Source organism: Vombatus ursinus, unplaced genomic scaffold, assembly GCF_900497805.2.
Source record: "Vombatus ursinus unplaced genomic scaffold, bare-nosed wombat genome assembly UNPS02009975.1, whole genome shotgun sequence".
NCBI lineage: Eukaryota > Metazoa > Chordata > Mammalia > Diprotodontia > Vombatidae > Vombatus > Vombatus ursinus.
This window is the reverse complement of record NW_020949753.1, coordinates 5,263,350-5,286,131: the sequence shown is the minus strand read 5'-3', so window position 1 is coordinate 5,286,131 and position 22,782 is coordinate 5,263,350. Positions and strand designations below refer to the sequence as shown.

At 38.2% G+C, this 22,782-nt stretch overlaps 1 protein-coding gene across 2 annotated transcripts in view; it reads left to right on the top strand.

The window, feature by feature from the left end:
- Positions 1 to 22,782, top strand: part of AFF1 (AF4/FMR2 family member 1) — a 175,967-nt gene that overhangs the window by 9,536 nt on the left and 143,649 nt on the right. The window contains exon 1 of one of the 2 annotated variants that reach the window (XM_027853351.1): positions 16,434 to 16,498. The exons of the other annotated variant lie outside the window; for it this stretch is intronic. The gene's annotated coding sequence lies outside the window, so the exon portion shown is untranslated. Of the gene's footprint in view, positions 1 to 16,433; positions 16,499 to 22,782 lie in introns of those variants that run through there. 2 annotated transcript variants of the gene reach the window in all.

The window sequence follows — 22,782 nt, the reverse complement described above, 5'->3', positions numbered from 1 at the left end:
ATAGTATAATTAAAAAAAAAGATAGTTGCATATGAAACTGCATCTATTATGTATAATTTACTTTTCCTTTTAAATATATAATAATTTATCATAAGTTTCTTTTTTTTCCCCTTTTCCTGTCCCCCCAGAGATGGCTACCATTAGACACAAATATGTATGTATATACATACTTGTATTTGTCTGTTCTTTCCCTGGATGAAGATAGAGTCTTCCTTCATGTCCTTGTAATTAATTTGGATATTTATAATAGTCAAAATGACTTATTCACTCGAAGTCGTTCTTAAACAATATTGCTGTTATGACATACAGTCTGGCTTTTGACCTCATCATTCCATTGAAATCCCTGTCTCCAAAGTAGTAATGATCTTTTAATGACCAGATCCAATGGCCTTTTCTCAATCCTGATTCTCTTCAGCCTTTCTGCATTTGACACTGTTCATCCTCCACTCGACACTCTCTTCTCTAGGTTTTTGGAACACTGCTTTCATCTTCTGTTTGTACTACCTGTGTGATTGCTCCTTCTCAGGCTTCTTTGTGGGATCCTCATGGAGATCCTTTCCTCTAATCAAAGTGTCTCACAGGAGTCTGTGTTATTACCTCTTATCTTCTCTCACTATTCTGTTTCACTTGGTGATCTCATAAGCTCCCATGGATTTAATTGCCATCTTTATGTTGATAATTCTCAGATCTACCTATCCTGCCCTGGTCTCTGCTGACCTCCAATCGTGTATCATCAGCCACCTTTCTGATGTCTTGAACTAGATAGATATCTAGTAAACATCTTTAAACATCTTAACCTAAATATGTCCAAAACAGAACTCATCTTTTCCCTTAAGCCTCTCCACATCCTGTCGTCAACATCATTCTCCCAGTCCCTCAGGCTTACTACATGGGCACCATCCTGGAACCCTCACCGTCTCTTACCCTCATAACCAATCTGTTGCTAAGGTCTGTAGATAACACCTTTGCAACATCTCTTGAATATACCTTCTTTTCTGCCACTGCCACACTCTGTTAGAGGGCAATAGTCTGCTTGTGGACCTGCTACCTCAAGTCTCTCCTCACTCCAATCCATCCTCCATTCAGCCACCAAAGTGATTTTCCTAAAGCACAGGTTCCACCATGTTACTCCCCTACTCAATAAACTGCAGTCTCTCCTTCTTGCCTCCTGAACCAAATATGAAATGCTCTGTTTGACATTCAGGGCCGTCATAACCTAACCCCCTTCTACCTTTCCAATCTTGTTATTCCTTTCTCTCCAAAAAGTACTCTGATCCAGTAACACTGACCTCTTTGCTTTTCCACAAACAAGACACTAACTTTCTACTTCTGGTATTTTCTCTGGCTGTCCCCCTCCTCATCTCTGCTTACTGTCTTCCCTGGTTTCTGTTAAATCCCATCTAACATCTCCTCATTAACTGGAAGCCTTCCCCAACCCCTTAAGTCTAATGCCTTCCCTCTGTTAATTATTTCCTCTTTATCTTGTATATAGTTTGTTTGTAAATATTTGTTTGCAAGTCGTCTCCCCCACATTAGATCGTAAGCTCCTTGAGAGTAGGGACTGTCTTTTGCCTCTTTTTGTATCTCCAGTACTTAGCACAGTGCCTGGCACATAGTAGGAGGTATTAAATGTTTATTGATTGACTAACTAAAATGATTACCAACATGGTGCTTCTGAGCAGAAGGAGTGGCTCCAGATTGGTATGGTATACTTTTCTTTGCTCCTTCAGGGAAATTCATAATAAAATGCAAAATGAACTAACATAGCTTGGATGAGGAACTTTCGTAGCTATTTACATTCTGTGAAACCACAGAGCAGCTGTCACACTTAAATTCTGACTTCAGAGTTATATGTTGTCTCCGTTGAACTCAGATGTTTATGTGAAAGATAATCAGAGGGGCATGGTTTTTAAAAAAAAATCGAGTTCCAAATTCTCTTCTCCTGTACTCCTCTTCCCCCTCATTGAGAAGGCAAGCAATTTGAGATAGGTTATACATGTTCAGTCATGCAAAACATATTTCCATATTGGTCATATTGTCAAAGAAAACACAGGCCAAAAAAAAAAGAAAGAAAGAAACAAGAAAAATAAAGTTGAAAAAATATGTGCTTTGATCTGCATTTAGACTGTCAGTTCTTTCTCTGGAGGTGGTTAGCATTTTTCACCCTAAGTCCTTTGGAATTGTCTTATATCATTGTTATTGCTGAGAATGTTGCAGGTAGCTACATGGCACAGTGGATAGCGTGCTTGGCCTGGAGTCAGAAAGACTCATCTTCCTAACTTCAAATCTGGCCTCAGACACTTACTATCTATGTGACCCTGGGCGTGTCAATTAGCCCTGTTTGCCTCAGTTTCCTCATATGTAAAATGAACTGGAGAAGGAAATGGCAAACCACTTCAGTGTCTTTGCCAAGAAAACCCTAAATGGGGTCACAAAAAGTTGGATACGACTAAACAACAACACATTACTAAGTTGTTCACAATTGATCATCGTACAATATTGCTGTTACTGTGTACAATGTTCTCCTCATTCTACTCACCTCACTTTGCATCAGTTCATGTAAATCTTTCCAGGTTTTTCTTAAAGCATCCTGCTTGTCATTTCTTATAGCACAATTGTATTCCATAGCAATCACATACCACAACTTATTCAGCCATTCCCTAACCAATGGGTGTTTTCTCAATGTCCAATTCTTTGTCACCACAAAAAGAACTGCTGTAAATATTTTTGTACGTATAAGTTCATTTCCCTTTTAAAAAAAAATCTCTTTGGGATACCAACAGACCTAAGAGTGGTATTGCTGGGTCAAAGGGTATGCATAGTTTTATAGCCCTTTGGGCATAGTTCCAAATTGCTCGCTAAAATGGATGAATCAGTTCACAACTCCATCAAATGTGCTTTAGTGCCAATTTTTCCCACATTCCCTCCAATATTTGTCATTTTCCTTTTCTGTCATTTTAGCCAATCCAATAGGTGCGAGATGGTACCTCAGAGTTGTTTTAATTTGCATTTCTCTAATCAATAGTGATTTAGAGCATTTTTCATGTGACTTTAGATAATATTGATTTCTTCTTCTGAAAACTGCCTGTTCATATCCTTTGACCATTTATCAATTGGAAAATGACTTGTATTCTTATAAATTTGATTCAGTTCTTTATATATTTGAGAAATAAGGTCTTTATCAGATATACTTGCTGCAAAAAAAATTTACCCATTTTCTGCTTTCCTTCTAATCTTGGTTTCATTGGTTTTGTTTGTGTAAAGCCTTTTTAATATAATGTAATTTGGATGGTATACCATTTGGTGCGTATGTGTTTAGTATTGATATTATTTCTTTGTCTATGGCACCTTTTAGCAAAATATCTTTTCCCTGTTTATCTCTTTTAATTGGATCTGTTTTTGTTTTTGCTTTGTCATGATTTCTACTTCTAATTTTTTTTACTTCAGCTGAAGCATAATATATTCTGCTGCAACCTTTTACCTTTACTCTGTGTGTATCTCTCTCCTTCAAGTGTATTTCCTGTAAATAACCTATTGTAGGATTCTGGTTTTTAATTCACTCTGCTCTCTGCTTCTGTTTTATGGATGGCTTCATTCCATTCACATTCACGATTATTATTACTAACTGTATATTTCCCTCCATCCTACTTTTCCCTGTATATCCTTTTCAACCTGTTCCTCCTCAAAAGTGTTTTGCTTCTGACCAATGCCTCCCCCAATCTGCCCTCTCTTCTATCAGCTCCCCTTCTCTAATTTCCCTCCCCTCGTACTTCCTTGTAAGGGCAGATAGATTTTTATACCCAAGTGAGTGTGTATGTTATTCCCTCTTTGAGTCAATTCTGATGACAATAAGGTTCAAGTATTGCCTGCCATGGCCCCCACTCCCACCATTTCTCCCTCCAGTGTAAATATTCTTTCTTGCCTCTTTTATGTGAGATAATTTACCCCATTCTGCCTCTCCCTTTCCCCTTCTCCCAGTGGATCCCTCTTCCTAACCCCTTAGTTTCATTTTATTTTGTGGATATCATCCCATCATTATCAACTCACACCCATGCCCTCTGTCTCTGTATACTCCTTCTAACTGCCCTAATAATGATAAATATCTTAGGAGTTACAAGTATCATCTTCCCATATAGGAATACAAACAGTTCAACCTTATTGAATCCCTTAGAGTTTCTCTTTCCTTTTTATAATTTTATGTTTCTCTTGAGTCTTGTATTTGAAGGTCAGATTTTCTATTCAGCTCTGGTCTGTTCTTCAGGAATGCTTAATCCTCTATTTCATTAAATGTTCATATCTCCTCCCCCTTCTCCCCCCCTCCCACCCCTGATGGGGGTTTGTGTGGAAATACTCAGTTTTGCTGGATAGGTGATTTCTGGTTGTAATCCTAGCTCCTTTGCCCTTTGGAATATCATATTCCAAGCCCTTCAGTTCTTTAATGTAGTAGAAGCTGCTAAATTTTGTGTTGTCATTACTGTGGCTCCATAGTATTTGAATTATTTCTTTCTGGCTGCTTGCAATATTTTGTCCTTGACTTGGGAGCTCTGGAATTTTGCTATAATGTTGCTGGGAGTTTTCATTTTTGCTATCTCTTTCAGGAGGTGATTAGTGGATTCTTTCCATTTCTATTTTACCCTCTAGTTCTAGGATATCTGGACAGGTTTCCTTGATAATTTCTAGAAAGATGATTTCTAGGCTCTTTTTTTAATCATGTCTTTGAGGTAGTCTAATAATTCTTAAATTATCTCTCTTTTATCTATTTTCCAGGTCAGTTGTTTTTCCAGTGAGATATTTCACATTTTCTTCTATTTGTTTTTCATTCTTTTTATTTTGTTTTATTGTTTCTTGATGTCTCATGGAGTCCTTAGCTTCCACTTGCCTAATTCTAATTTTTAAGGAATATTTCTTTCATTGATCTTTTGTGCCTCCTTTTCCATTTGGTCGATTCTGCTTGTTAAGGAGTTTTTCTCTTCTGTGGATTTTTGTGCTTTTTCTGCCATTTGGTCTATTCTGTTTTTTAAGGTTTTCTTTTCTTCAGTATTTTTTTTTCTTGTGGGTCCTTTACCAAGCTGTTGATTCTTTTTTCAGGATTTTCTTGCATCACTGTCATTTCTTTTCCCTATTTTTCCTCTACCTCTCTTATTTGATTTTCAAAAATCCATCTTTGTTCTTCTAGGAATTTTTTTGAGGTGGGAGGTTGAGACCAATTTACATTTTTCTTTTAGGCTTTGCATGTAGCTATTTTAATATTGTTTCTTCTTCTGAGTTTGTTTTGACCTTTCCCTATCACTGTAGTAACTTTCTATAGTCAGGTTCTTTTTTTATTGTTTGCTCCCAAGCTTCAGATATTTTTGTGCTGCTGTTTTCAGGGCTTATTCTGAGGGTCTATAAGTTTTCAGTTCTTGTAAGGTGGTATGATATAAGGAGAGGTGTGGTCATTGCTCTCCTGGCCTGTGCTCTTGCCCATGAGCAATCACAAGCATTCTTTTCTGCCTTGGAATTGTCACCAGAGTCCCCCTTCTCCTTCGGCCACGTGCTGTAGTATACTGGTGTTTGTTCTCACCCAGGGACTAGAAACAGAAGCACATATGGGCAGTGCAACAAAGTCCTGCACTTGGTGCCAGCAAAGGGTCCCCTGTGATCTCCTTCTGACCAGTCGTCTATCCTCTTTATTGGCCGTTGGCTGAGAGCTCCAGAAACTGGTGCTGCTGATTGAATTGTCCCCAAGGCCTGCTGCTGGCTTGCCAGGGTGCAGTCTGCATTGGACTACACTCCATTCACCCCAGTGAGATGGGACTTTCCTGTGACCTTCTAAGCTGTCTTAGGCTGGAAAATTGTTTCACCTTTTATCTTCTTATTTGTTCTGCCGCTCCAGAATTCATTTTGAGGTGTTATTTTAGAGTTGTTTGGAGGGGAATTTGGGAGAGCTCAGATGAGTCCCTGCCTTTCCTCTGCCATTTTTTGATTAATGTTTTAAAGGTATCCGAATATGTGGTGATGAGAAGGGAAAATGAAAAGAAGAACTAAAAAGCTGTAAGGAGAACAGTGATGTCTATTCTTTGGATTATACTTGTTCAAATGGGGCTTGACGTAGATAGGGTTTACTTTTTTATTGGAGGGCTTCAATTCAGCCTGTACATTTAAGGCCTTTATAATCAGCTTCTCTTATTCTTCCTCCTTACCAACTTACTACAACAATGAGATTAGGGATCAGTAGAGGAACGTAGGAAGCAGAGATAACTGTTACTTCTCTGTATTTAACTGTCTCTTTCCTTTCTCATTCCAAGACCCTGGAGTACATGACTGACTTTTGGTTGTATTACATTTGCAAGGCAAGAGTCATGCCGTATGCTAAGATCCAGCAGAAGTGGGTTATGATTTGGGAGTTACTGAGGCAATAAACATTTTGGGTTTTGATTTTTAAAAATTATAGCTAGTATAGTATTACCATTCTGATTTCTTCCTTTCACCAATATATTGTGAAGACTTACAGACTGGGAGTGTGGTGGGTGAGGTGGTATTAAGTGATACCTAAGGTCCCATCCATCTTTTAGCAAAGTTTCCCCAATGTTTTTTATTTGTTTCTCCCTCAGTTAAAAAAAAAAATAGATACCTTAAGTAGAAAAGAGGTTAGATAAATTTCCGTTGCCATAGGATTCACAACTGGAGGTAGCTTTAAAAGATACTGTCCAATCCTGTCATTTTTTCAGATGAAACAAAAATAGCCCTAGAAGAAGGGGATTTGCACAAGGTCACATGGGATTGGTGTCTAGCAGAGCCAAATCTAGTGCTTTTTCCCAGAAGTCCCTAAGAAGCCATATATAGATTCAGAACAACTAGATTTCAATCCACTTTATGGATTGGAGCACTTGGGCATGACTTGCAAGGGGGGGGAGGGGGACAGTTATAGTAAAAGTGTGTCTTGAGGGGAAAAAAATAGCTGAACTAATTGGTACAGTTTAACCCAGTGAGCACTGTCCTTGGTGCTCTTGATTTTTACAGACAGCTGTCATTTTTTTTCTTCCATTTCCTCTCTCTTCCTTGATTTCTGACTAGTAGTTTCAGTTTTTCCCTCTTTGGATCTTCCAGTCAGAGAAAGTATCAATGTTAAGAGCAGACTTTATGAAAAAACAACAACAACCACCCCAGCTTCCTTAGTGAGCACCCTTAATCCCCTTACAGTAGTAGGTAGACATTAAAAGAATATGAACAAATTGGTGTTTTTTGACTAGTTGGACTTCTTTAGCAGCACAGGGTTCTAGGGTTCCTTTTTTCAGAGCTTGCCTGAAAGGCTGTGTACTCCAGACCCCTCATTTTACAGAGAAGGACCTGAGGCCCAAAGAGGTTAAATGACTTGGCCAAGGTCACAAGGTAGGAAGTGATGAAGGTAGAATTTGAACCCACGTCCTCTGTATCCAAACCCTTTTCTCTTTCCACTGTACCAGCCTGCCTTTTACTTTTAGTAACAAATAATATTTCAGTACCAACTGTATGTAGACGAATATGAAGATGAATTAGACTCAATTTCTGTTGTCTAAGAATTTGCCAAACCGTACAGTAGGAGAAATATGACATTTACAAGAGTAACTGAGATATGAAGCATCATGCACAAAAGAGACAGGAAAAATTGTGCTGGGTCCGGGCTCAGAGGACCAAGGGAGGCTCTGTTCTCAACTCTATTGCTTGCTGCCTGTGTGACATTAGGCAAATCTCTCATCCTCTCTGGGCATCATTTTCCTCATTTGGAAGAAAAAAAATAGATGATGAAGATTTCCAAGTTCTCCTTCACAGGATGATCCTCCAGATTCATTATTTTACATTACCCTCCCCCTAAACTTATCCCTCTTCCAAACTCCCCTGTTTTTGTCATGGTACCATCTAGTTATATAGGTCCCAAACCTCAGAATTATCTGTGATTCTTTTGCTCTAGCCCCACAGAGCCAAGCAATTTCTAATTGGTACAAGGGACAATGCCAGGCCTGGAGTCAGGAAGACCGGAGTTAAAATCTGCCCTTAGACGCTAGCTTCGTGACCCTGAGCAAATCACTTGACCCTGTTTGCCTCAGTTTCCTCATCTGTAAAATGAGCTGGAGAAGGAAATGGCAAACCGTTAGAAACACACTTGACACCTAAAATTTAGTATCAAGACAGTTTATTACAGAGAAAGTCCAGAGGATCAGACATTTCTGGCCAGAAGCGGGCTCCACCCCTCTTAAGGAGGAATGGGCCCTGAGTGCAAGGGCAAGCTTGCTTTTATGCATTCAAATTCTGCATGAAACCTCCCAGGCCCGGATTGGTCCATCCCTTCCCAGGTTACACCCCTCCTTACATGTTTCCCCTTGATATGCTCAAGTATCTTCCCCCTCCCTTGGTCATACATCCCATGACTTGTTAAGGAGGCTCTAATTTTATGCGGGGTGTGTCAGATAATAGTAATAAAGTTCATTAAGCAGGCGACTAATTTTTCGGGTGTCCTCAGGTTGACCCTAACTGGTCTGAGCTGGCTGAACCTTATCTTGAATTTGGAGTCTTTTTAGAGCCATCAACTTAATTCTTATTGGTTAACCCACCTACATTGTACTTTTTCCTGGAATTGTTCTTTAAATCTCTGCATTATTCTCTTTCTTTGTGGAAATAGAACCTTTACCTGACTCTCACACAAATTACTCTGGTATCTTTGCCAAGAAAACCCCAAAAAGGGTCACAAAATATCAGATACAACTGAAAACGACTAAATACATCTCTGCGTGATTTTTAACATCCGTCCTCTTTTCTCTACCCACAGAACCGCTATTTTAGTTCATGCCCACATCACCTTTGGCCTTGACTATTTATGGGTCTCCCCTGTAATCCATCCCCCAGATAGCTGCCAAAATGATTTTAATGCATAGGTCTGACCATGTCACCCTCCCCTTGCTCCTGTGGCTACCAGTTAACTTCGAGGAGCAGATATAAACTTTCTAATCACCATTTACAGACTTTTACAATCTAACCTAGCCTATCTTTCCAGCCTTCCTGATACCCTTCACATACTGCATGGTCCAGTCAAACGGGTCTACATTTATCGTACCTCTAATAGGCACTTTATCTTCCTGTCTTTCAGTTTGTCCTTTTCCTTCCTTCTTGAAGGCTTAGCACAAGTACCACTTTCACCTAAGTTACTTTGTAATGATTTTGTGTCCATGTCTACACACACAGACACACACACACACACACACACACAGCCTCTCAGTTAAAATGTAAACCAGAATTGTTTCACTTTTATCTTGATATTCCTAGCACCCAGTACAGCGATGGGCACATTGTAGGAGCTTAATAATTGCTTGTTGATTGATCTCAGTGGATGAAGAAAGTGGCTATAGGATTTAAACTGCCATTTTTATTCATTATTTTAAGTTTTTATGCATTTGTCATTTCTCTATAATGGCTCCATAGAACTCCGTTTTATTTGTAACAAAGAACAATAAAGAAAAAACTACCCAGATATCCTTAAGACAGCATAATGCCTTTTTAAAAGTAATTTTTAGTAATTTTCACTTACATTAGTGTAATTTTATAGATTGTTCTTTGGCTATTGGATTTTAAGAGAGGGAGGAACTTGTGAGAAAGCCGGAAGCAGCCAGAGTTCCTGGGAAGCCTCTATTGAGAGGTGCTTTTTAATTGCCTGATTCCTAGGGATCTTTGCTCTTAATTGGAAATATGCTTCCTTTTGTGTTGGGTTTGACTGACCCATAGCTTCTTTTGCAAATGAAAAGACAAGCTTGAAGAAGTGGGAATCCCAATAATCACTGCCTCTTTTCCCATCTGAATTTAAAAGGATCTCCTGTCAAATAGAAGCCGCAGGACCCATTACTTGTAAACTGGGAGGATCACCTTAAAAGTGTTTTTTAAATTAAAATTAAATATTTTCTAATATGATTTGGGGATTCTTCATTTAGGATTGCTTGCTTGCTTCCCCACGAGCAGAGGTTCTCCAACTTTTTAGTTTTAGGATTGCTTTATACTCTTAAAACATATTGAGGAATGTCCCTTTCCCCCAAACAAACCCTTCATTAATGTGGATTATACCTATCAGTGTTTATTGTATTAGAAATTAAAATATCTCAGTATTATTTTGAAAATAATTTTGACTCTAGGGACCTATGGAAAAGGTTTTGAGGATTTGCAGGGGTCTCTAAATAGTCCTTGCCCTCATGAAGCTTAAATTTTACTGACTGAAGTAAACCCTTTTTGTCTGTATTTATTTATTTGGTGAGGCAATCAGGGTTAAGTAACTTGCCTAAGGTCACACAGCTAGTACATATTGCCACCTAGCTGCCCCTTGTCTATACTTTATTAAGTAAGTGTCTGCTGTGTTGTTCCCAGCAATTTTGCTAAGCTCCATGGATACAAAGAAAGGCAAAAAACAGTTCCTGCCCTTGAGGAGTTCACCATCTAATGAGAGAAACAACATTTGACCAGCATTATAAATCAGATATATACAGAATACACTGGAAATAATATCAGAGGGTATAGGCACTAAGGTAACTTGAAGGTGGAAGAAGGCACTAAAGACTGCTGTCTTTCTGATTATGTTATAAAACTGCCATTTGATTTGTAAACTCTTTAATAATAATAGCTGACACATATAGTATGTTAAGGTTTGCATAGTGAAAACATCTGTAAGGTAGATATCACAGATATTCATAGATCACAAGATCACAGATTTAGAGCTGGAAGAGATTTTAGAGATGGGGAAACTGAGGCCCAGAGAGGTTAAGCAGCTTGCCTAAAGGTCACACAGGTAGTGTTGTCGAGGGGGAATTTGAACCACTATAGTTTGGACCCCAGTAGTTTTGATTTTGTCTTTTTAATGTATGTTTGAATGTACATACACACAGTTGTAGAATAAGGCATTCAGAAATATGGGGCTGTATGAGGTTTAAGATTTGTTGGATTTTTATAAATGTCTAAATTCAGATGTCTCTAAATTCAGCCTAGAGTTCTAAGACCTACTGTCCACTAGTCCTCTCTCTGTCCTTTTCTCCTTTTCTATACCTTCGTGGTCTGTCTATTCTATTAAAACCTATCTTTCTAGCTCAATTGTAAGCTACTGAAGATGAGAGACTGAGCCTCTTACAGTCTCTACTGCAACCAGAGCTGGTAGTATGTAGAGGCTCAAATGCAATTGAATTGCCTGATTCTCTCATAAGAGAACCACTTCTCTAGAAGTACTGTAGCTAAAGGTGAGAGTTCTGGGCAGGCCTGTGGGGAGGAGTCTTGCCAATGATTTCTTGGTTTTAGATAAGATAAACCTCTGGGGCCTCACTTGCTGCTTAATTTCATTTTTATGAGGGGCAGCTAAGTGACACAGTGGATAGAGCACCGGCCCTGGAGTCAGGAGGACCTGAGTTCAAATGGGACCTCAGACACTTGACTAGCTGTGTGACCCTGGGCAAGTCACTTAACCCCATTGCCTAGCAAAAACAAAACAAAAAACAAAAATGGTGATCATTTTTATGGATATTTTAAACAATTGTTTAATAAATAAGAAATTTTAAGTGTAAAAGTATTTGCAAAAAACTATGGTGTATAGTAAATATTCAAATACAAGAAAATGTCAGCCAACAGTTAATATTAGTATTGTTTTGGTTAGTATTAGTATTAGTTTGATAGTATTCAAACAATGGAACTTGTAGATTTCTTAGTAAAGTTAACAATACTACACAAAATAATATACTGAAATTGCCGATTTAAGGTCTAATTGTGCTTCCAAAACTGGTTATTTTGGGGGGTATCATTAATAAGATTTTTAATAAAGTATACCATGCATATAAATCTATTAACATTTATTTTATTTGCAAGAATGACTCATTGTTAGCACATGATACACATATATCATGGCAACAGTTATAAGCAAGCCTGACTTACTAGATCATGACAGCTTCCTTCCTACGTGCCCCTGTTCTGTTCCTGGAAATATCAACCTTAACCTTTTACTCTGTGTGTCAACATTTCCTCCTCTTCCTTTTGACTTGATGCCAGTGAATTCCTTTGAATCTCTCTGTTGATTATTAGTCTTTAATTCTTGCAGAAGAACCATCATACTTTCCTCCCCCCACCCCCCAAATTTCTTAACTGGCCTTTCTCAGGATTTGAGAAGACATCTGGGTTTCTCAAGAAATTCCTTCAGGGAATCATTACTTGCCAATCATTGGCTATTCAACAAAAGGAGGTTTACTTTGCCCCAAAATAGCAAGGCTTTGCAAGAAGGATATAGTGATGTTTGGTATCTCTGGATGTGGCCCTCCTCCTTGTCACTGCATGGAAACTCATCTGTTCTGCGGGGCAGACTAAGGTGACGAGTAGCTTTAGGAAATCCACCAAGGCTGAGGGTCTAGACCCCACATGGCTGCAAGTTTTTATGTCCTTAGATGACAAAGAAGTTGCATGAGGAAGGTTGGATCCAATCAGGTTCAATTGGCAGTGTGATCTTCTTTTAAGTGGTCAGCCTTTCAAAGTTTGTTCTAAGAAAGATGAAATTAGGCTGTGTCCCCATTGAATTTCTCTCACAAGCTGAAGGCATACAAGCAATGCAAGGGAGTTACAGTCCAGAACTGTCTCAATTTGTGGGTTGGGTTGCCCATTTTATATTCTTTTTCAACAGAGGCTGATATCACCCCACCTCCCAATAGAGGAAATACCTCTTCCATCAGATCACCCCCCAACCGTGCCAGACTACTCCCAGCCTTGGGCTATCTAAGCAGAAGAATCTGTTTCCACTCAGGCATGAGCAGAACACAATGGAGCTACCTTTGATAAAAATCAATTCAGGTTTGGGTTGGGGTCTGACGAGGATGAGGAGATTCAATCTCATTGTCTATAATGTCCTTCAGAAGAACTTTTGGAAAAGGGGCAGGGCGAGCTCTGAGTCTCCAAGATACTGATTACTAAGAAAAAGAATTTTTGACAAGGTAAAACCTTCCCATATTGTGAGTGGGAAGAATGAGGCTACATCAGGGAAACAATGGTTCTGTCACAGCTGGATATGAGATGAAACTTCAGAGTTGTTTTAATTTGCATTTTCTTACTATTAACAATACGGAACTGTCTTCCACGTAATTACGTTGAATGTGAAATTCTTTTGAAAATTGTTCACATCTTTGAACCACAACCAGAGAATATCAATGCTTATGTTACTATCGATGCTGAGGCCAAGAAATGAAGGGAATTGAGGGGATTAGGGTAGCAAGTGGGTAATTATGGGAACTGAGTGAACAACACTGACTCCGTCTTGTGAGTCAGTTCTGGAGCTAGCCCCTTCTCTTCCATTATGCATCTGGTCCAACTTCTGTCTTGGGAGAAAACTTTGTTGCATTATTTGAACCTAGCACGGGGTGGCTGGGAAGCTGGACCAACCTCTACCTGCTGTTTAGAGCCCGTTTGAATATAGTTATAAAACCACACCGTCTGCATCTTGTTTAGACAATTGGGTTTCTGCTACAGCCTGTTGAATTTAGTGGAGACTTATTACAAACTCTCTTGGTTGATTAATATAAGATCAACAAGATTGAGTGATCATAGCCTAGGCCTCTCTTTGTGTAGTGTCTATGTTTGAACAACAACAAGGACAAGATGGCCTCACTTGTGGCCTGAGCTGACTTCTCACTCTCAAGGGAGAGATTTCTAGCTGCCTGCTCTAAGGCGGTGACCCCCGTATATGGATGTGGACCAAAGGGCTTTCATTCCTGGACTTTGTTCTAGTATAGAGTTCACTCAATGAAAATAAACACCATGACCCAAAGGGCTAAGGAAAACAATGATGCAGAGCCCTGTGTAAAGTACTGGGAGTACAGATGGTCACCCAGTATTCACAATCTGATAGGGGAGATAACACATATGGAAGATTTAATAGCATCAGTTCTCCCTGGAACACGGCAACCCACTCTCGATGTTTTTCTAAGCAGTGCATTTCATCTTAAGTCTCAGACGTTCACTAGGAGTGGTCAGCAGCACTTGGTGTGGGCTTTTCCAGGCAAGTTGAGCTCTGCTGGTCCGCTGAAAATTCTTGATGTAGTGAGAAAGTCCAGTGGCCTGTTCTGTGCTGTAGTTCCTGCTTCACAAACTTCCTTCAGTCTGTTTTGCAATTCTGGTGTATAAGAAAGCCACAGACATATCCCGTCCTAACAATAATGTATAGGAGGGTTTTGCTTTTGACCAAACAGCAAAAGGAGAAAGGTCGGCTTCCCAAGTGGAAAGCCAGAGGAAGTACATCAGGCCATTTTAAGTAGGTTTTAGAACACAATTTTCTAATCAGGGTCTTAAGTTCTTTGTTCATACGTTCTATATTTATCAGGTGACTTATCCTGAGCTCTGGAATTGATAAGGAGTATGAAACTTGGGAGTTCTTCCAAGACAGGAATAAATTTGAGAATGTATTGAGTCTTTTATGAGACTTCTTGTCTGAATCTACGTGTTGGTAGTCTGTACTGGGGCACAATCTCTTTAAGAAGGATTTTAGCAACAAAATTAGCCATATCTTTAGGACCAAGAAATTTGTCTCAACCCATAATTCACCTGAAATTTTTGAAAATTTTTAGCTGTTTCTCTTTACCTAAACTCTGTAGCTAATATGAATATTCCTTCAACAGGCTGAAGGAGGGATCTTAAGAATCTATAAAGGCTTGTTTTGGAAAATGAGTGCTTATGTCTCTTTCTATAAATAATTTCACTTTCTTTACAATTATCAATGCAATTTTATAGGTAAAATCTTTAACACAATTTTGAGAACTTGTTACCAAAGTATATCCTATTAGAAACATTTGAAAACCAAACATCCATTTGTAAAAATCTGATCCTATTGCAATTTCAGAGTTTGGAGCTTCATTTAATTTCCTCCTTTTGAGGCTATTATCCCCATATCACTCTGAAAGAATGAGGTACTTCAATATATACCTTATAGCAACAGGATGGCAAAGCTAGGAACTCATTTACTTAGTTGATTATGGACTTGACTTACAAATTCATGTTGGTAACAGTAAGATCTTTCATCAGATTATGGCAGTTCAATGTTTAATATTAATCCATTAATTAATAGATTTCATATTGCAACACAAAAAAACCCTGCTCTGATTACAGAATTCACTATGAATGGAAAAAAGGAGGTGCATGGTTATGATGATATCAACACTGTTCCCTCAAGGGCACAGGTTGACATTGAACATTGACATTGAACAACACAGTAACAGAGGAAAACTCCCCTTCCTCTGTTTGATTTTAGGCACGAGTCATAGTTAACAGCCAGTGTGTATTAAAGTTCCACATCATCCATAGGGCCAAAGAAAGAAAGGGCAAAGCACTCCAGCATCTTTGCCAAGAAAATCTCAAAATGGGTCATAAAAACTTGGACACACATGAAAATAATGACAAAATTATCTATGGAGTATCAAAGCCAGGCTCACATGACCAGGTGGGAGAATTTCCCATTCAGAAAGGAAATAGCACATTGGGAAAACTGAGTCACACCCTCATCCCCTCAACTTTTCCTTGGCACAGACATCCACCTGCAGAAGTTTTTAGACTGTTTCCTTTGGGCAGTACGTGGCATTCCCCTGGAATAATGGAATATTGCTTAATGACACTTTAGACAATTATAACTAAAATCAGAACTTGGAATAATATCAAGTTATAGTACCATGAAAATTTTACCTTAAATAGCAAAAGTGCATTAGTCACAGCCTAGTTGATGTTCAGTCCTGTTCAACTCTTTGTGACCCTTTTTGAGGTTTTCTTGGTAAAGATACTGGAGTGGTTTGCCATTTCCTTCTCCAGCTCATTTTACAAATGAGGAAACGGAGGCAAACAAGCTTAAGTGACTTGCCCAGACTCACACAGCTAGTAAGTGTCTGAAGCCAGATTTGAGCTCATGAAGATGCTTCTTCCTAACTCCAGGCCCAGCAATCTATCCACTGTGCCACCTAACTGCCAATCACAGCCTAGGGTTAGGTTATTTCTTTTATGTTACAGTAACAGTTAATAATGAGAACATTCTTACTTTCTGGAGTTGTACACATTTACAATGAATACCAGTTCACCCATCTAGTGAGCAGTTGGTTCAAAAATCCCCAGAAAATTCCTGGTTATTATAAGTTTCCAGAATAACATATTCTTATTATTTCTTGACTCCTAAGGCAAAATGAAATCACTGAATCTAAAATCTGTTGTTACTAAGTTGGTTCAAAGAAGTAACTTCACTTCATATTACTTCTTGAAAGATACAATTTCATGATTTTCCAATTGATCTCAGAAGAAATTCACTCTGTATTTAAAGTGAACTTGTACATTTTCCCACTTTGGCTGAGAGAGATCCTAGTTCCTCAAACTGTAAGCACTCCAGAGTTTCACATCATGCTGTCAGCAGGGATCGTATGATCTTATGACCCAGCCCAAGTAGGAAGTCCTGAGCAATCTCACAGACGAAGCTCTCTGGAGAGGATTTTGCTACTCTTTTCTCCCAACGGTGAGTCATTATTATTATTTTCTAATTTAAAAGAAAATATACCCCAAATATATTTAATAGTTTTCAAACATTTTTGTCACATTCTTTTAAGAATTTAATTCATAACAGCATCCAGATAAAAAAGGGAAGTTATCTTTCTAATGGCATTTCTGATACAATGGTTTCTCAAATTTAATAATTTAAGAACAGTTTTAGAAATATGATAATAACATATACAATGTCATGTATTTAAAACTTATTAGAAATCAGGTGGTATTAATTCAGTCAAATGCATTTCCAAATTATCTTATATAGAAAATCATTTATTTTACTATGCCTGACATTTTATACTAGTCACATCTTAATCCAGCATAGAGTAATTACACTCAACGATAGTTTATATGGTGTTTATTACATGCCTGGACTTTTCTGGTTTTGAAAGCCTAATTTAAAAGTTTCAGAGCCTTGCCTTCTGTAGGACTTTAAAATGTTTCATTTTTGAGTGCCTCATTAGTTATTTGAATTTCTAATATGTATCAGCACAACAATTTGCTAACTTACATCATAGGGCAGTTAAAAGTAGTAAGACTGAAGGTTTTCCCTTTGTAAGGCTTAAGTTTAGCTGGAGGTAATGCCAGTTTAGAAAAGCACTCTTTGGGTAGTAGAAGGTTATCAAAGAAATATTTTTTCTAATTGAATACCTCTAAGGTCTGAATATTGCACTGCATAAGCCAGGCACTGTGTTAAGTAAGTCACACTTATAGAGTCTTCTCAACGACCCTGGGAAGAAGGAAGCTATTTTTTTTTATTATTATCCCTTTTACAGATTATGGAAACTGAGACAAACAGAAGTGAAGTGACTTGCTCAAAGTCATACGGCTAATAGCGAGTATGCTACAATTTCAGAACTTAGTGTAAAATACTTAGCTGAAGTACTGATTTACTACAATTTCCTTAATAGTTCTGAGAACACATCTTACTGCAAATGAGACCACATAATTTGATTTCAGGCAAACATTTAAATCAAGTTTGAGTTTATTATCTCCAGTAATAATATAGAGAACCTTAATTTTCCTAGGGCTATTTACTGTTAACATTTCATTCAGATTAAGTGGTAATTTGGCCTGAGAAGTGATCAGAGAAGTTGGTCTTTCAGTTAGACGAAGGGATAGTTCACCAGAGCCAGTAGAGGGCAGATGTTTCAATGTTATGCATAGTCGTGTTAGGTAGGCTGGATTCCTTCTCCAGTCCTCCCCGTGTGGTTTGGCATTCCTCCAGCCGGCTATAATCTCCTCCTCGGGGTTTTAGGAGTACCAGTACAGAGTTCTAGAGCTTAGGGTATCTCTCCTCTAATGATCTTAGCTCAAACTCCTGTTCCTAGTGTGTTCCCTCCACTAATAGCCACCAATGCTCAGTTAGCTTTTACAAAGGTATATTTACAGGCAGCCAGGTAGCATAGTAGATGGAACACTGGACTTGGAATTAGGAAGACCTGAGTTCAAATCCTGCCTCCAACATTTATTAGCTATGTGACCCTATGTGAGCATGTCACTTAACTGCTACTTGCCTCAGTTTCCACATCTGTAAAATGGGGATCATATAATATTTAACTACCAGGGTTATTGTGAGGATCAAATGAGATAGTATTTCTGAAGTTTTTATAAACCTTAAAGTGCTATAAAATGCTCCTATTATTAATAATTATGATGATGATGATGATGATTATTTGAAAGATACAGCACGAGAAGTACAAATATTTCTGTCTCCTTCTCTGAGGAGAGTGGGCTTAAGCTTAATTCAGTTTCTACATAGTGTTGGTCTCATACAGTACACTCCCAAATGTGGCATCTTGCTGGGTGAGTTCTCTTCTTTGCTACAACTGGGCTGGGTCCCAAAGGCTGGGCTGACCCCTGGAGATTGCTCCTCTTCCCTCTGGGCATTGATGCTGGGCTTACTGCAAAACCCAATTATGGACTCCATTCCTGAACTCACTCTGTCTCTCTCTGTCTCTCTCTGTCTCTCTCTGTCTCTCTCTGTCTCTCTGTCTCTCTCTCTCTCTCTCTCTCGGTTGATCTTTAGAAACTCACCAGGTCCTAGTATCCAACTTTCTCAAGGTGGGGTAAAGAACAAAGGCCTGTATGGGAGAAGACTCATGGCTTCTCCTTGGTCTTCCTGAGGGTCCCCCTCCTAGTTTGATTTTTTTTTTTAATTAAAAGGGCCATTCCTTGACTCACTTCTTTTTTTTTAATTAATTAATTTATTTTGATTTATTATTTCCATAAACTTTTTAGTATTCTCACCCTACCTCCCCACCTTCCTCCCCAATTCGGTGCACAAACTGATATAGGTTGTACATATACATTCCTATCAAACATATTTTCACATTAGTCATGTTGTAAGGAAGAATTAGAACCAATAGAAGGAACCACAAGAAAGAGGAAACAAAACAAAAGAAAAGAAAAAAAAAGCAAATAGTATGTTTCGATCTGCATTCAAACTCCATAGTTCTTTCTCTGGATGTGGATAACATCTTCCTTCATGAGACCTTTGGCATTGTCTTAGATCTTTGCATTACTGAGAGGGCTAAGTCTATCAAAGTCATCGCACAACGTTGCTGTTATTGCGCTCTCCTGGTTCTGCTCACTTCACTCAGCATCAGTTCATACAAGTCTTTTTAGGTTTTTCTGAAGTCTGCCTGCTCATCATTTCTTATAGCACAATAGTATTTCATCACATTCATATATCAAAACTTGTTCAGCCATTTCCCAATTGATGGGCATCCCCTCCATTTCCAATTCTTTGTCACTATACAAAGAGCTGCTATAAATATTTTTGAACATGTGGCCTTGATTGCCTTCTTAAAGAGGCCTATTCACATTTGCCTCTCTCAAAATGAGAACCTGAAAAGACCTTAGCTTAAAAGGGCCAAGATCTCCTTATTGCATCCCGGGTCATCTCCAGTCCTCCTGATTGATATTTGGCCACTGGACCCAGACAGCTCTGGAGGAGAAAGTGAGGTTGGTGACTTTGCACAACCCTCTCTCACTCAAATCACAGTCAACTGCAAGTCATGTCATCATCTCCCTGATGTCATGGACATCTTTGAGAACGAAGGACAAAAAAACCACAACCACACATAGTAGATGCCTTCAGCTAGCAGAAAGTGAATGAAAGAAAGAGGCCAAACCTAGAGAGAGCTCTGAGGCCTTCCAGGACCTTGTGAATGTGCCCCGACTCTGTCTTTATAACCACAGCCAGTCAAGTGGCTTGTGTTCAGCACCTGGTTAACAGAGTGGATATAGTTACAAAACGTCTGCTTGTGCTTCAGAATCTTCTAAGGCAGTTCCATTACATGTTACCAGCCTCCTCACAAAGACAATTATATTAGCAACTCTGTTCGTTTGCCTGTCCCCTGTTACATAACTTCCCATTTCATGCCTTTTGGCTAGTACCATTTGGCACAACAAATACTATCTGTGAGCAGTATGTAACTTTACAACTGTCCTGTAAGCTTGGACCTAGGTACCTGCACTGGGAGGTAGAGATAGCTGTGAATTGTTTCTCTTTGGACAGTAGTGGCTTTTTCAGACTGGGTCCAGTGGGTGCTGCTGAGAAAGAAGGGTCTTTCTAACTCTTCAGAGTCACTGACCACCCTTCAGTGCTCATGTAAGCATTTCACCAAGGTGTTATTTTCATGAGATAAGTATGGGCCCAGTGTTTTCACAAAACCAACTTTCCTTCAAAACACAGATCACATGCTGCCTCCAAGAAATCCTTCCTCATTTCACCAGTTATTAGTTCTTTTTACCTTTTGAAATTACTTTGTAAATCTTTTCTCATCCTTGTACATGTTGAACATTTCCATTGATCTTTCTGCTTTTTGACAGTATATACTCAGTATCTAGCACAGGGCCCTGGACATTTTAGGCACTTAATAAATGTTTGTTAAATTACATTTTAAAATTTGGTGGGAAATGATTGTTTCATTCATATTCAGCACATGATCTAGTCAGTGGTGGTGATGTTCAGTTTTGTCTGACTCTTTGTGACCCCATGGACCATACTGTCCGTGGGGTTTTCTTGGCTAAGATACTGGAGTGGTTTGCCTTTTCCTTCTCTAGTGGATTAAGGCAAACAGAGGTTAAGTGACTTGCCCAGGGCCATACAGCTGGTGCGTGTCTGAGGCTGGATTTGAACTCAGGTCTTTCTGACTCCAGGCCCAGTGCTTCTTCCCCTGAGCCATTTGGTTGCCTCCCTAATCACTAGTAGTTAAAACTAGAAGTTACCTCAGTTCAGTCTAATATTAAGTACCTACTGTGTACAAGGCATTACAATAGCAAAAATCTTACTCTATTGATTTTAATAAAAAAATTTTTTAAATAAGCTTTTAAAAATATATCACTTTAGTTTCTCCAAGTATCCCTCTCCCTTCTAGAAAGTCATCCCATATAATGTAGCATTTTTAAAAAGTGAGATAATATTTATAAAATGCTCAGCACAATGACTACACATGTATAACCTATATCAAATTGCTTGGGAGGAAAGGAGAGAATTTGGAACTCAAAGTTTTAAAAACGAATATTAAAAATTGCTTTTACATGTAACTGGGGAAAAATAAAATAATAAATAATGGACAGAATGCTTGGCACAATGCTTGGCACATAGCAGGTGCTTAATAAATGCTTATTTCCTTCCCTTCCCCCTTAAAGCTATAAAAAGAAAAAAAGGGGAAAATCAGCATAACTTATTAATGCGTTGAGATTCTGAAAATTTGTGTAATGTGCAACTTTATGGACCTTCCACCTTTGCAAAGGGTTGAGGTACTAGTATCTTCTCATATCTCTTTTTTTGAGTGTGATTGTTCTTTCTATTTACATTGTTGTTACTGTGTATATTGTTTTCTTAGCTCTGCTTAGCATGCTCTGCATCAGTTCATGTAGAGCTTTCCATTCTTCTCTATATTTACCATAATCCTCATTTCTTAGAGCACAATAATATTTCATTATATTCATGTATAATGATTTGTTTAGTCATTTCCTAATTGATAGACAGCTACTTTATTTCTAATTCTTTGCTATCACAAAAAATTCAACTATAGATATTTTGGTGTATATAGAGACTTTAAAAAAAAACAATGCTATCTTTGGGGTATGAACTCAGTAATGGAATCTCTGGGTCAAAGAGTATGGACATTTTTAGTCAATGCATAATTCCAAATTGTTTTCCAAAATAGTTGTACCAATTCACAGCATCACTAAAAACTGCACCAGTGTATCTATGTTCAGAAAAACCATGACAACACTGACTATTTTGTGTTATCTTTGCCAATTTGCAGAATGTGGGATGAAACTTCAGACTTGTTTTGATTTGCTTTCTTCTTATCATTAGTGATTTGGATCATTCTTTCATTTGGTTGTTAATAGCTTGTGATTCTTATCTATTGGGGATTGTCTGCTGGTCATATATATATATATATACATACATGTTTATTGTTTATGTATTTTGGATACCAAACTCTTTTTTAAAGAAATTTAATACAAAGATTTTTTTCCTATTCACTGGCTTCCCTTGTTACTTTAAGTACTTTAATTTTGTTTATGCAGATGCTTTTCAGTTTCATGTAATCAAAGTTAACTGTTTTACCTTTTGTAATTGCCTGTATCTCTTCTTTGGCTAAGAGTACATCTCTGCATAGCTGTGAAAACTATCTGATCTGTTTCTCTTTTAACTTTTTTATGGTATGATCTTTACTATTAAGGCTATATATACCTTTAGAATATATTATGAAATATACTGTAAGGTACTGGTTTAAGCCTGATTTCTATCAGACTGCTCTCCAGTTTTCCGAGTAATTTTTATCAAATAGGGAGTTCCTTCAATGGATGGTGATTGAGTTCCATGGTTTTTCATTCTAGTCTGTTCCATTGATCTGCTTTCCTATTTTTTAACCAATGCCAGATGGTTTTGATGCATGTTGCTTTATATTAGAGTCTGGAAATGGTATTCCCCCTTCTTTCCCCCCTCTTTTCATCATTTCCCTTGATATCTTAGATTTTTTGTTTTTCCAAATTAATTTTGTTATTATTTTGTCAAGTTTTAAATAGTGTCCTTTTGATAATTTGTTTGGTATAGCATTAAAAGTATAAGTTGACTTTGATAGTATTGTCATTTTTGCTATATTGGCATGGCCCTGCCATGAGCACTGACATTTCTTTAGGTATTTGAGTTTTTGAGTTGTTCTTTCTTTCTTTCTTTCTTTCTTTCTTTCTTTCTTTCTTTCTTTCTTTCTTTCTTTCTTTCTTTCT